The sequence below is a fragment of the Nothobranchius furzeri genome, chromosome 5 (genome assembly GCF_043380555.1).
Source record: "Nothobranchius furzeri strain GRZ-AD chromosome 5, NfurGRZ-RIMD1, whole genome shotgun sequence".
NCBI classification, from domain to species: domain Eukaryota; kingdom Metazoa; phylum Chordata; class Actinopteri; order Cyprinodontiformes; family Nothobranchiidae; genus Nothobranchius; species Nothobranchius furzeri.
The window spans coordinates 80,933,445-80,946,075 of record NC_091745.1 but is presented as its reverse complement, the minus strand read 5'-3'; positions in this window follow the sequence as shown (position 1 = coordinate 80,946,075).

Sequence of the window (12,631 nt, the reverse complement as noted above, 5' to 3'; positions counted from 1 at the left end):
AAGAGTCCTAGAATCTTCTGATAAACACGGTAAAGACCGAGCAGAGGTGATATTCTATATTTAGATAGAGTATCACAGCTTTTTGGTCATAAGTAGAGGTAACATATATATTTAGAGCTCTTAAAGCACTCAGTTTACCAAACCCTACAGACTCGTCCTTTGAAGTGAGACAAAAGACACCAACGTCTCAGAGATGGAGGGAAGAAACATTTCTCGGTTGGAGGCGGTTGGGAGGAACCCTGGCGTTGCGAAAAAGCCGTTCCTGACACCTCAGCGGCCTGATTCACAACACCAGCTGACCCTCTCCACCCACACACAGGACGGTGCGGTGAACAGGCGTCTCCAGACTCCAGCGTGAGGTTCTACCTCACTCCTGCAACAACATGCACTGATGAAATCCCCTTTTCCTCAACACTATAGTCACTGTTTGGGTCAAACGGCAGTAACAGCTGAAGGGGCCAACGTCACCAGACAGCATGCAGTACACAGGGCCTCCACCAGAGGGCAGTTTCTGCGTCTCCTGATGCCACCTGGTCAGAAACCATGACTTCACCTGCAGGAAACACAAGAAAAAAGCCACAGTTCATTTAAAAACTGGTGCGGCAGATGCAGCGTCTGAAACGCAAATAAAAATCACACACAGCAAGATGAAAAGAGGCTGTGAAGGCAGCGGGGAAAGTCTTCAGGAGCATCAGCATTGCTGCACAAGGCCAGGTCCTCACGCATCACACGGCTCCGTGTGCTCGTCTGTTTATAAAGGGCTTTGGAAAGCAGGGCAGGGTTATGATGAAGCTGAGGATAACTTTGGTTTCACAGCAGTGAACCTTAATCCAGCTCGGAGCCGCCCCGCTGAGCGTGGAAACCCAAATCATGTCATGGAACCGGAGGTTTACACGAGCAGGCATCAGTTAGTCACTAGTGTTGCTCACTAAGCTGCACTACTACAAGAAACAGAGAGCAGCGATGGATTCGTTCAACTCCAGCTGTTCTCCAGACTACCAGTCAGGATGGAGAAGCAGGTGGACATCTGCTGGTGCATCAGGATGATGCCTCTCAGTAGCTTGTTTCTGAGCTGGTGAAAAATACTAATTAGGACGATCCCTTAACTAAATCCAGAGGAAACAGCTAGCAGATAATCCCGGTGGAAGTTTTAACGTCTCTCAGTGGGAGACAACTTCTAATCCATGAAATCTATCAGGGTGTGGCAGCCTGGAAGCTGGGTCCCTCTGGCAGAGCAGCACCAGCCGGCTCGTCAGGAGCAGCCACCGGGCTGTCTGTCTCTGACGCGCACACACACACACGCACGCACGCACACACACACACACACGCACGCACGCACGCACACACACGCACACACCCACGCACACACACGCACGCACGCACACACCCACGCACACACACGCACGCACGCACACACACACACACACACGCACACACCCACACACACGCACACACCCACGCACACACACACACACGCACACACCCACGCACACACACGCACGCACGCACACACCCACGCACACACACGCACGCACGCACACACACACACACACACACACACACCCACGCACACACCCACGCACGCACACACGCACGCACACACCCACGCACACACCCACGCACACACACACGCACGCACGCACGCACACACACACACACACACACACACACCCACGCACACACCCACGCACACACCCACGCACACACACACACACGCACGCACGCACACACACACACACACACACACACACCCACGCACACACCCACGCACGCACACACGCACGCACACACCCACGCACACACCCACGCACACACACACGGATGATTCCTACACGTCTGTAACTCTAAGGGAGAACTGTGTGTGTATGTGTGTGTGTGTGTGTGTGTGTGTGCGTGCGTGTGTGTGTGTGTGAGCAGAGGACCCGTCATGTTTGCATCCTCCTACTTTCAGTTTTCTTATCATGAAACAATAAAACTACAACATAAAACAGTTTCTGGATGTTAGCGAAAGGTTTGGTTTGTGAAAATGTCCTAAAGTTTCTCACACAGATTCGTGTAGTCCGAGTGCAAGCAACGCGTCTTTTGTCTTCAGAGAGTTGAGGTAAACTTTAATCTGGAGAGGTCTGACCGCTCGGCTGATTCCAGTGGAAAACCCACAGCGCTCCAAATCTAGGCTGGTGGACAACCTGCGTGTGACAAGTCACTGATGTGGATTCCTGCTAAAGGCTCAGCATCCACTAGTGCACCGTGACAGGGGCAACAAGTACAGCCCCTGCTCAGCAGCTCTCAGTGGGGGCAACTCCAGAGTGGAAGATAAACGGAGAAGGAAGTGACATCACCAGCATCGGCTCAACTCTGATGATGGCTATCGTAATTAGCTTAAACGTTAGCAAAACAAGGAAAGAACAGCTCCTGTTTCCTCTGGAAGGAACTGCTTCAGGAGCCAGAGCCAAAGAAGAGAAAGGATCTTTAGTACAACAAGCTCAAGCTGCACATCCTGAGGCTCCTCATGGGAAGAACAAAAATGATTTATGAGATGGTAACCAGCTTCAGGGTTCTGCAGTATCTGAGCCGTTCCTAGAACTGCTCTTTCTGGACTGAGGTCTCTGGTGTTTTCCTGGGATCTGCTTCAGCCACTCGTCCAGTCTGGGGTCACTGCCTCGAGCATCCCGATGTCTTCACTCTCCAGGCTTTCTCAACTTCTTCATTGAGGCCCTGGTTCCTTTTTCCTGATGTTGCATCACTTGGTATCACCACATCAGCCACAACAGCTGTCCTCTGGTGTTTGTCCACCACCACAGCGTCCGGCTGGTCCATCACCAAGCTGTCGGTCTGGATCTGGAAGTCATTTCTCTGACTGTGTGTATGTGTGTGTTGATTAGCGTGAGCTCTGCGTTGATAATAAGCTCATTAATCACGACGCTCCACAGCTGTGATTACCAGCACTGATCGGCTGGAGGACGGAGCCGCAGGACCGTCCTGACTGCAGAACGAGAGCAGGCTGCCAGACAGTTAAAGTTAGAATATGGAGGATTTTAATAAAAGGCTATTTTAAAATAAGTAATACCTCCGCGGGGCGTTCGGGGGGTGGGGTGGGCGTGGGGCAGAAAGCATGAACAGTTTCTCCTTTTAACACCATATTAAAAAAGATAAATAATCAGTTTTTATTCTGTCGGGCACGACGCTGGGTTTGTGTTTACATCTACCAGCCACTAGAGGGCACCGTTGTGCTAAAAAGTCCGCTCAGCAAGGCGAGCCTGGGACTGTAAAATGGCAGACTTGACACGTCTAGCAGCTGATTCTGAGCCCAGAAGTTCTAACGGTAAATACTGTTGTAAAATAAACGTATTAGTAGAAACGAGTCCTTCTGAAACGGTGACGTGTCAGCAGTGAACCAACATCCCAGCAGCTGGACAATTAATCCTGCTGTTGCAGTACCACCTCTGAACACCAGGGCATCCGTGTTCCAGTCAACCTTTAAGAGCTTTCAGATAAAAACTTAAGTTTTTAACGGAGTTGTTCACTTACTTAATCAATACATCTGCGGTGGTCTCTGGTAGGAATGAAGGCCCTGCTAGTCGTACTTGGGAGAAACAAAGCACAGGTGCACCAGTTTCAGGAACTAGAAGTGAGTCAGATCAGAGCTGAGCTTCAGACGACAGGATCTGAGTCTTACTTCCTGATATCTGGACATCTCGCCTCTGATTGGCTAACAGCAACACAACTCTACCACTGACTCGGTCTGCTCTGCAACGTTGATGTTTTACCTCCACCAATAACACAAGCCTGGAGGAGTTCTGCTGTGTGGAGTTGCTAATGCTAATGATTAGCTTCTACTAGCCGAGACGTCCTCTGCTGTTTCCTGGACTAAACCAACAACAGCCTTCCCCGCCGTGAGTCCAGATGGGTGAGTCCATGAATGTTAGTGACAGGGTGACGTAGATCTGTCAGGATTTTCTATCCTAGAGTTTCACCGTCTGTTTTCTATCAGAAGCTACTGCAGGAGATAGGTGTAGGAGACTATTCTCATGTTCAGCCTGGATGAAACACTGAGTGACCCGTTATAATCCTAATTAATCATTACAGCGCCCCCCCCCCCCCCCCCCCCCCAGTGTGCAGGATTAGCTGCTGTGATAGTAACCTGCATGTGGAAGACTGGGCGTCTTTATGCTGGCGGTGACTAGAGCCTCACATCCTTCCAGACGTCTGAGGTTAATTCTCTCCAACGCTAGGGTTTGGGAGGGATTGGGTGGTGCTGTGCAGGGCGAGTCTTGTCAGCGGTGTTCCGAGGTGCTGATGCTCCACAGGCAGATGCTGCTCACCCATTTTCCACAGATTCTGTATAAACGCGACTGAACAATGAATCATGCTGAAATGTGAAAAATCTTTAGAGTAAGCCAACAGAACGGGGAATGTGTGTGGCTGCAGTGGTGTGTGTGTTCTCACACACTCTTCATAACTGCAAAATAAAATGTGTTTCACCAATAACAGTTTCTGACACAGAGAGGGTGAGTCTGGTTCTGCAGCAGGTGTCCACATTTAGTCTCAACCCCGGCCCAAGAAGGATGTTCTCTCTGAACGGACTCGTAGATGAAATTCCATTCCATTTCCATTCCATTTATTTGATAAAGCACATTTAAAAACAGCATGTGAGCTGACCAAAGTGCTGTACAGGGGTAAAAACATATAAGGTTAAAAGAATAATATAAAAGAATAAAACAACTAGAGCAGAACAAAAAGAACCATGAGAAGTCAATAAAATCAGTCAAAGAACAGTGTAAATAAACCATCGATAAAATATCTAGGTAGTAAAAGCAAGAGAATAAAAATAAGTCTTTAAGTGGGACTTAAAAACCCCAATGGAGGAGGAGATTCTGATATTCAGTGGGAGATCATTCCAAAGTTTTGGAGCGCAGACAGAAAAAGCTCGTTCACCACGGGTTTTGCAGCGTTGACGGGGAATCTGTAGTAGGTGTAGGTCACCTGAACGGAGCGTCCTGCCTGGCACATAAGGAGTGAGTAACTCAGATATGTAGGGTGGTGCTAAGCCATTCAGCGCCTTAAAAACAAACAATAAAATTTTAAAACGTATGCGGTAGTGCACAGGAAGCCAGTGAAGTCTTGCTAAAATTGGAGTGATGTGCTGACGACGGCCAGTATTGGTCAGAAATCTTGCCGTCGTATTTTGTATCAGCTGAAGGCGAGATAATGCAGCTTTTGAAATACCAAACAGAATTGCGTTGGAGTAGTCCAACCTTGAGGTGATGAAAGCGTGAATGGTTGTCTCGAGGTGGCGCCGATTCAGAATGGGTTTAAGTTTGGAAAGACGTCTTAGCTGATAAAAACATGATTTAACCATGTGATTAACGTGAGAGTCCATTTTTAGAGCCACATCCATTTTAATTCCAAGATTAACAATTGTCTGACTAATTTTAAAAGGAAGAGCAGAAAAATCAGGAGCGGAGGAAGACGAGCCATTAGGAGTAAAAACAATAAACTCGGTCTTAAAATCATTCAGCAGCAAAAGATTTGCTGACAGCCAGTCTTTAACCTCACTCAGGCAATCAAGGAGCGGCTGGATGGAGGTAAAAGCCTTCAGTGGAACATAAATCTGGCAGTCGTCCGCATAAAGATGAAAGTTAATGTTAAACTTCCTGAAGATTAGTCCCAGTGGAATAATATAAATGCTAAATAAAAGGGGGCTGAGGATAGACCCCTGTGGAACGCCCCAAGGAAGAGCAGCAGCGGGAGAAGAACAGTCGTCCATTCTAACTCTAATAGACCTGTTATCAAAGTAGGAGCAGAACCAGTCAAGCGCGGATCCCTTAATGCCGACCAAATTCTCAAGGCGGGACAATAAAATGTCATGGTCCACCGTGTCAAATGCAGCTGAGAGGTCCAACATCACCAGGGCAACATGGGAACCGGAATCAGTGGCTAAAATAATATCATTAAAAACCCTGATGTGAGTGGATTCTGTGCTGTGATATTGTCTAAAACCAGACTGAAATTTATCCAAGACCCCAAAGTTGTTCAGATGGGGCATGATTTGGTTATAAACAGCCTTTTCCATCACTTTCGACAAGAAGGGGAGCTTTGAAATGGGGCGAAAGTTCCTGAGGTCAGTTGGGTCTAGGCCAGATTTTTTCAGTAGTGGTTGAAGCACGGCATGTTTAAAAGCAGAGGGTATAATTCCCGAAACAAGGCTGGAATTAATAATATTGAGCACATGAGGGGCTACCACTGGAAGAACCTCCTGGAAGAGTCTGGCTGGTACAATGGTCTGAATTCAGCTGATTCCAGTAAGAGTCACACCCCAGTATCACCCAGAGTCCCAGATCAGAAGATCCATCTACTCTTTGTCTCTGCATCAGTCACAGAGCTGCACACGAAGGCAGAAGCCTGCATTTACTGAGACTTCACCGGTGCCCACAGCAGGCGCCTCGGCTCAGCTTTCTGAATACAAAACCAGAACCGAACTCCTAGCTGAGAGGTGCACATTCACCCTAAAGACTCGTGTCGTGTCGATGGAGGAGTGGTCGCTCCGGGAGGAGCGAGCTGCTGCTCCGTCTAGTCGTTCCTGTTTTGTCTGAGCAGAAACAAAAGTCTGACACAGCTGCTCCAGGAAGCATCAGACACACACACACACACACACGCACACACACACACACGCACGCACACACACAGACTCTCCTGCTTCATCAGGAAGTGAAGCTGCAGCCAATCACAAGTGGTCCTGATGAGAGTGTGGAATCTGCTTGTCTGCGTGCAGATGTGTCTTACAAAGGGCCGCTTCGCCTGCTCGTCCATGCAGCCAGGCTGGGGGAGGGAGGACGGGTGCTGTGTGTGTGTGTGTGTGTGTGTGTGTGTTATGATGGAGTGTAGGAGGAGTCGTCTGTGGAAAGCAACCAGGCGTGTGAAAATATTCTAAGCTGACAGTGAACTGTCCTCGCCTCTGTGACCTTTCACCTTACTCCCCTCCAGCCCACCACTCCTCCATCTCGCTGCCGGGGGCTAAAATCAGCCTGAAACTAATTCTAACAGCAAGTTTGAATCCTAGTACGTCCTCGCCGAGAGAAAAACCCGAATATGGACATTCTGCCACTGTGTAGGATGCTTCATTTATTATGTGTGTGTGTGTGTGTGTGTACGCATGTGTGCATGTAAGACAGACAAGCGTGGGAAGATGATGAGAAATGAAAGGTGTATCCTCAGAGCTCTGTCAGGGACAAACCAGGACTGAGGCTGCATCATCTCAGCCTCTACACACACACACACACACACACACACACACACACACACACACACACACACACACACACACACACACACACACACACACATGACAAATGATGGGTGTGGATGATGGAGCCACGATGAGCCCATGATCTCCTTATTGCACTCGGTCCTGCTTAATGCTAGAGTATGAAAGGAGGACGAGAGGTAAGCAAAGAGAGAGTGAACAAAGAAAAAGGAGAAAACACGTCGTCTTCATCCGCCGCCGCGTTTAAATCCATGTGATCAGTTTTAGAACCACGACTGAAGGAGTTAAAGACAAGAGCTTACCTTTGAGTGTCACATGCCCATAACACACACACACACACACGCACGCATGCACACACACACATGCATGCACGCAAGCACACACACACCGGCCCTTTGCCACGACGACGCTCTGCCGCCCTGCGGCCTGTCACAGAGCTGATACGGCTGCAGCAGAACACCTCCACCACAGGAGGTTACAGCAGCACCATAACACCAGCCCTGCTGGGAGAAGCCGCCAGCGCTCCCGACAGACTCAGTTATATCCACCATGCCCCCCCCCCCCCCACACACACACACACACACTTTCTCTCTCCGATTGGCTTTGAAATGACGACTCTGCTTATCCTGGCTGCTGGAGAGAGGAACTCCAGTTAACTAGTTTCTATGACTTTATCTGGAATTCCTGGAAACCTGCTTGTGTGTGAGGAGACGTGTGTGTTCAGCGGTGATGTGTGTGTTCAGCGGTGATGTGTGTGTTCAGCGGTGATGTGTGTGTTCAGCGGTGACGTGTGTGTTCAGCGGTGATGTGTGTGACTTACCCCCCAGCTGTCCCTGCAGGCGGAACAAGATCTGACGATGCTCCTCAGCATCGCTCTCCTCCCGAAGCCTTCATCTACAGCATGTTTGCTGCTCCCCCCCCCCCCCCCTGAACACTCTCTTCCTTTTGCCCTAACATACCAAACCTCCTCCTCCCTGTCACGTCCCTCACCATCTCCTTCCTCACTTCCTTTGCCCAGCACCTGCACCCCCCACCAGGAGCGTGGTATCGCTTGTCTCCCAGCTGGCACAGAGGACCGGCACACACATGGGAGGGCTGTTTTCTAATCCAGCAGGTCATACCAACCTGGCACAGCGAAGGGGGAGGGGAATGCAGAGAGTGAGGAGGGGGGAGGAAAGAGAGAACAAGCCTATACCTTCTAACCTACACCTTCCCTGCATCCCTCTGTCTGGGACTCGATGGTCTCTCCCTTCGCCAGGAGGTTCCGTCTCTCCACATCCTCTTCTCCAGGAGGGAGTGGAGAAGGAAACGAGAAAGGAAATGTGGGAATGAGAGGAGGCACGAAAGCAGGAGAAAAGGCTGTGAGAGGGATGAATGGGGGGGGGGGGGGGGGGGGGGGGTTGGGATTGAATCAATGAAATCCTACACAGGAAATAATTCTGGGCTTGGACCAATCAGACGGGGTGGAGCCACGAAAACAGTCTGAGGGGGACCGAAAGGCTGTTTCTGCTCCGCAAGCGGTCATCTTCTGGTCTGCTCATCCTCAGACGTTCATCTGTGTGTGTGTGTCAGCTTCATGGTGCAACAAGAAGAAACGAGGGTGAGACAAAAGATTTCTGAGCAGCTGAAACTGAAACAGGCAGCGACCAAAAGTTTAAGACCACGCCTCCAAAAACAGAAATCAAGGTTCCACATGAAGTCAGTAACGGGTAGCTGCACCGGTGTCCGTGATCGCTGTGGCATGCTTGACTCAAGCGTCTTCATGAGGTGAGCGAGAACATTTCTCCAAGTGATGAAGACGCCTGCATGAAGGACTGCCTGGAACTGTTGTCCTTACCCCAAAGGTTCTCAGTGGGATTTAGACCAGGGGACAGGCAGGATGGCCCAAACGTCGCTTGTCCTGTGGACGTTGTGTCCTGTAGCGTCTACGAACCCAGAGGTGACCTCACAGACGAGGGCCTTCAGTCATGAGGGAAGCTCTCTCCAACATTTGTTTGGTGAATTTTAGTCAGACGTCTGATTTGAACGATGAACATTTGAGTTCAGCTTCAGACATTTTGTACATCAGCTGATGTTAGTGACCTTTTGGCCTGAAGATGAGGTGGAAAACACCTGGACATCAGCCATGACATCAGCAGCACATATGCTGACACACATCGCTCCACATCGGCGATGGAAAAACCAATATTGTGAACCTCTGATAGGAACACATTTTAAACTCAGATCAGTCCTGTTTACAGCAGTCGTTCTCAACGCGCCAACAGGTCACAATAACCGTCTGGCTCCACGTAAGATGGTCAAGCTTTTCATCTCCAGCCTGAAACTTTCAGTCTTGAAGATTAAAAATGAATTCAGGAAGTGAGCCAGAGCTGGGGGCGTGGCCTGTGGCTGACCCACTGCAGTGTTAAGAGCCCCCCCCCATGTTAACTGAGGCGGTAGATGCTGAAAGCTTTAATGAAAGCATCACAACGCACTCAGGCTCTGCGGTGCAGATCACATCCATGAGCTCTCTCCTCGCCAGTTTCCACCCACCGGCGACCCTGAACTCCCACTGGCCTCGTTGCCAGAAACAACTCCATCATGTCTCAACATGAGAGCGTCTGAAGCCATTAGAGTACGCCCTCTACATCCTGCCACTGCATCAGCATCGGGGTCACTTCATGCTTCTGGAACGTTCTGCTGTGACTTCAGGTTGGACTACTTGAGCCGTCATCCCCAGCACCAGCAGGGCTCTTTAGGAGATGAGACATAAACATCTAATGGACTGATCAGATGTAATAAACCCCATCAGCTGACTGAGACAATCAGCAGTGAAGCTGCAGTTTCTGCTGCAGCAGCAAGATGGTAGAAGACCATTCTATGCTGCAGAAACTCCCTCGTTGTAGCTCTCCAATCTGGGGTGTGTCCATCCATCTGATGGTCTTCCAGGCTCCTGCTGAGTAGGACGGCTCTCCCATAGCACTTGCTGGTGGAACTGTCCAGCCAGCACTCCCCCCCCCCATGCTGCTGCTTCCTGAAAATGCACTTTTAAAGCACCTTAATTGCATTGGGGAGATAACCCTGTGGGCGAGAGGCAGGAAGCTTTAGCCATATAGTGCTTTGAGGGGCTGGACGGGTGGAGTGTGTGTGCAGTCCTGCCAGCTGTAATTGTCTTAATGCTTCCTGATGAGATGCCCAGACCTGCATTAGTCTCTGCATGACTCATTGATTTGACTCACACACACACACACACACACACACACACACACACACACACACACACACACACACACACACACACACACACACACACACACACACACACACACACACACACACACACACACACACACACACAGATGCATTACTGCAGGATGCAGGAGCTGCAGACGTTTGGGTGCAAGGCTCAGTGGCTCAAGCATGGCTGTGTGTGTGTGTGTGTGTGTGTGTGTGTGTGTGTGTGTGTGTGTGTGTACTTGTCTACATGTTAAAGTGGGCCTTTAACCTGTAACTTGTGGACATGTCCACAGTGCGGAGACATTTTGCTGGTCCACACAGCGTGGAGCTCCACATACTTGGTTTTAGAGGTGTGGGATGAAGGACTGTTAGTTAGGTTAGGGTTAGGAATACAACCCCACTGGTTATGGTTAGGGTTAGGGTATGGGTTAGGCAGAGTGCAGTCACTAACATGAATGGAAGTCAATGGAGGTCCGTAAAAGCACATAAGTACAAGTATGTGTGTGTCACTACCAGCTTTGGTGTTGGTGGGTGAATGGCTGGTTAGTGGTAAAGCACCTTGGGGGGTTAGGCGCTACATCTACTCTACACTGATTTCTTCCATCTTTCTGAAACTTGGTGCCCACCCTCCTCATCAGATGCGGTCATAAACCTCCCAGACGTGCAGGGTCTCGTGGCGGGTCGGTGGAGTCCTATTTCACGTAAACACCTCCGTGGGGCCACTGATGTCCAGATGACACCTCGCTTGAGGGTGTTTGTGTGAATCACACTCTTCAGCTTCATCAGTGTTTAAGTACTCCCATGATAAAGTGTCTTCTACATCATCGTGGTCACACAGAGACGGTGGTCGTTGGAGATTTGATCATCAGCTGGAATGAAGGTAAGACCAGAAATACTTTACCTGAACAGAAGGATCTTCTCTGTCCCGGGAACCAGACTCACCCTCAGATGGATGAATCCACCTACATCCTCCTGGCTGAACCAATCACAGACGTGTTTTCGTGCGTTTGTGTTGCAGAAGGAGGTGAGCGCCGTCTTTAGAAGTCTGGACTTGTGAGACAAAGTCTAGACATGGTGTGCGTGCGAGGTGCTGGTGAAGTCACACAAGGTCTGGGCTGCCTCAGGGCTGTAGTCACGGCTCCGTGTGAAGGATACGGGGGTGGCACGGCTGTCTGAGATGGAGGAGGGATGGGGAGACTCGAGGGGGATGCAGAGCCAGCTGGGGAGAGCCCAATACAGCGAGGGGGCAGAGGAAGAAGGGAGAGAAACCAGATAAGGAAAGCAGCACTGAGACCAAGAGTGAGAGAGAGAGACAGTCAGGAAAAGAGATAACTGAGGCGAGAGGCTGAATTTAATAAATTGGATCAGGCACCTCGAATGGTTTCCTAGCAACCAAGACGAGCCGAGCCTGGTCTGGGCTCCAGGGTAAAGGTCCTCCTCCTCGCTCACTTCTGGCTGCCTTTGTAGGTGTGCACACAAGAATGAGCGTCCTGTCGCTGTGACCCGACTGATCATGCGCCCTGGCTGCGTCGCCGAGGGGAGGTCCCTTTGGCTGACTGGTTAGCGAGCGTGACTCTCGCCCAGGAGTCTGGGGATCGACTCCCGCCCGGGCCCTCGCTTCTCCACCTGCCACACAAGTACAGCTCAGAGGTTTTCCTCAAGGAGTAGAAGCATCTTCGGCAGCGTCCGGTGGAACTCTGAGGTTTCACGCTTCATGGGGACGGGTGCATGGAAGCATCTGCAGTGGTGCGGAGCTGAACTGGTCTCTTGTGGCGAAGACGAGTTTTTCCCAAAGCGTGCTGATGAAGGTTCTGTCATCCAGGTCAGGGTGGTCCAAAGGGTTCCAGTGAAGGCAGCTGCACTTCTGTGGTTTCTAGAAGACGTTTCACTTCTCATCCGAGGAGCGTTGTCAACTACACACGAGCATGGCACAACCCAGGAGAGCCACCTCTTCAGGTCAGGACTCTGCAGTCCACCGACACCTGAAGGACAAGGGACACACCTTTGAAGAGGACTAAGTCCACATTCTGGACAGAGAAGACAGATGGTGTGAGAGAGAAGTAAAAGAAGCCATCTATGTCAAACGTGAAAAACCTACTTTAAATAGGGGCGGGGCTTAGATTTCACCTTTCCAGTACCTATGATGCAGCT